Source organism: Peromyscus maniculatus, chromosome 23 (assembly GCF_049852395.1).
Source record: "Peromyscus maniculatus bairdii isolate BWxNUB_F1_BW_parent chromosome 23, HU_Pman_BW_mat_3.1, whole genome shotgun sequence".
NCBI classification, from domain to species: domain Eukaryota; kingdom Metazoa; phylum Chordata; class Mammalia; order Rodentia; family Cricetidae; genus Peromyscus; species Peromyscus maniculatus.
In genome coordinates this window covers 29,832,687-29,835,462 of record NC_134874.1, presented here as the reverse complement: position 1 = coordinate 29,835,462, position 2,776 = coordinate 29,832,687, and the positions used below count along the sequence as shown (strand labels likewise).

At 52.9% G+C, this 2,776-nt stretch overlaps 1 long non-coding RNA gene across 1 annotated transcript; it reads left to right on the top strand.

Moving 5' to 3' along the window:
- Positions 1–449: 449 nt before the first annotated feature.
- On the top strand, positions 450–1,938 carry LOC102923815 (uncharacterized). The gene is made up of 3 exons (XR_006067446.2): positions 450–524; positions 739–770; positions 1,588–1,938. It is a non-coding gene; the product is annotated as an uncharacterized LOC102923815 (long non-coding RNA).
- Positions 1,939–2,776: the final 838 nt, after the last annotated feature.

Genomic DNA, 2,776 nt, shown 5'->3' with positions numbered 1-2,776 from the left:
CATTTTCTCCCACCTTTATTCAATATTTATTTTGAGGCAGGGTCTCTCACTAACCTGAGTTCATCAGTTGGGCCAAGCTGCCCAGACAATGAGCTTCAGGGATCCTCCTCTCTCCATCCCCACTCTCCAGGCACATCGTGTCCAGCTTTTATCACATGAGTCCTTGGGGATCTAAATCTTCGTGTTTTTGAAGTTGGCATTTTGCCAGCTGAACCATCTCTCCAGGCCTCCACTCTATCTTTTGAGACAGGGTCTTTCACTGAATCTAGAGCTCATCAGTTAGTCAGAGCTGGTGAACTCCAGGGATTTATCTGCCTGTCTCTGATTCTCCAGCATCCAGCATCCTGTGGGTCTGGGTCTGCAATCAGGACTTCCTGTTTATGTGACACTTCCTTTCCTAACTGAGCCATCTCTGCAGCCCAGCACCTGATGTCTTAACCCTTTCCTGTCCAGATTCTGATATGTTGTCCATTTGTTCCTGTGCAGGGACCTCATTGAAAACAGTGACAATGTTGAACCTGAAGGTAAATTCTGCCAGCTTCCTGTTTCCCAACCTCACTGCTGTCTTCTCCCAAGACCCCACACTTACATGAGCACCCCTCTGTATTTTCTCCCTTCCCTCCTTCACCCTGTCCCTCCCATGTAACCAAGGTCCTCACCACACTGTTGGAACTCCCAGGCATCTGTCTCCCTTCCTGTCACAGTTTGACCTCAGCACTCTGTGTTCCTTTTCTCTAGGACAATATATGGACCTCAAAGTGAACACCAAGGTAAGCCACTCAGACTCAGGCCTGAGGGAAGTTAAAGGGATGATGAAGAAGGAGGCAGAAGGGTGGAGGCTGCAGGTGTGGGCAGGACACTCAGGCTGCATCTGCTGCAGGTGTGGGCAGGACACTCAGGCTGCAGCTGCTGCAGGTGAGGGCAGGACACTCAGGCTGCACTGGGACAGGTGTGGCAGGACACTCAGGCTGCAGCTGGGACAGGTGTGGGCAGGACACTCAGACTGCAGCTGCTGCAGGTGTGGGCAAGACACTCAGGCTGCAGCTGCTGCAGGTGTGGGCAGGACACTCAGGCTGCTGCTGGGGCAGGTGTGGCAGGATACTCAGACTGCAGCTGCTGCAGGTGTGGGCAGGACACTCAGGCTGCAAATGCTGAGGTGTGGACAGGACACTCAGGCTGCAGCTGCTGCAGGTGTGGGCAAGACACACAGGCTGCAGCTGCTGCAGGTGTGGGCAGGACATTCAGGCTACAGCTGCTGCAGGTGTGGGCAGGACACTCAGGCTGCAGCTGCTGTAGGTGTGACAGGACACTCAGGCTGCAGCTGCTGCAGGTGTGGGCAGGACACTCAGGCTGCAGCTGCTGCAGGTGTGGGAAGGACACTCAGGCTGCAGCTGCTGCAGGTGAGGGCAGGACACTCAGGCTGCAGCTGGGGCAGGTGTGGCAGGACACTCAGGCTGCAGCTGCTGCAGGTGTGACAGGACACTCAGGCTGCAGCTGCTGCAGGTGTGGTCAGGACACTCAGGCTGCAGCTGCTGCTTTATGGTGGCCACAGCTGTACTGCTGCCATCCAACCTCTTGTCCCCGCAGGATAACAACATCGTGTACGCCTCCATTGCCCGCTCAAGCCCAGCCTCCCCAGGAACACCACCCTGCCAGCCCGTCCATGAAGACCCCCAGGAAGAGACTGTGTACTCCAACGTAAATTCCAAATGAGTGGGTCTGGGTGACGATCTCAGAGTCAACTGTGTTTCTATTGGGAAGACTCCCAGCTTCCACTGATACCCACAGCCAGAGACAACAACTCATGGGTCACTGATACCCATGGCCAGAGACAGAAATCCACACGTCAGGGCGTTTGAGCTCAGAGAAAATCAGAAATTCTCAGTTCTCTTTTTTAACTTCCTAGACCTTTCTCACAAAATAAAATAATCCACAGAATTTGCCTAAATGAATCTAATTAAGAGTCACATCCCCTCCTCTATCACTTTTTTCTGGTTGCCCAATTCAGGGGGTGCCCCAAATGCTGGTAGCCAGTCTACACAATGTACACCCACATCTGGGAGGGTAATAACCAGTACACAGTGACTGGTTCCCATGGACCACCACACTGGACATCAGCAACAAACTAGATAGATGGTGTGACAGGGAACTAAATACTAGATGGTTACAATGCTTTCCTAAGGCCATCTTGCTCCCAGGAATTCAGGAAGCCAGGACTCACAGACATGCTTTTCTGAAGGTTCCCCCAGGCCTGGGTCCTGCTGCTTTCCCCAGCCTCCTATACCTTCCAGAGAAGGCAGTTTGCCATAGTGACATGGAAGGAAGCACAGCCTAAGCAGTGGACCCAGAGACCTGCTTTATTACCCATGGTGCACAGCTCTGACTTGAAGCCTGGAGCAGGTCACCAACCCCGACTTTCAACATCTGCTCAGGATCACTGAGAGGCAGTCAGCAGTAGAAGGTCCTCAAAGAGTCCCACCAGGAACTCCCCTGAGCCATCCCTCTGCTGTGACTCCCTCTCTCCTCTGCCTCTCCAGTGTCTTCCATGAGTTGCTCCAAGTCCAGGTCACTGGGACCATGATCTACAGGAGGGAATCTTGCTTCCTTCTGGGTCAGGGGCTCCTGAGGTCCAGGACCTTCCTTTCCCAATGGACAGCCCCCCGTGTGGAGCTGGTGGGGTAGGGCAATTTGATACAATTTTTATTTCCTTCTCCTTGGGAAAGTGGTCAATGAGTCCTTGCTTTTAGAAACATCAATTATTATTATTATTAATATT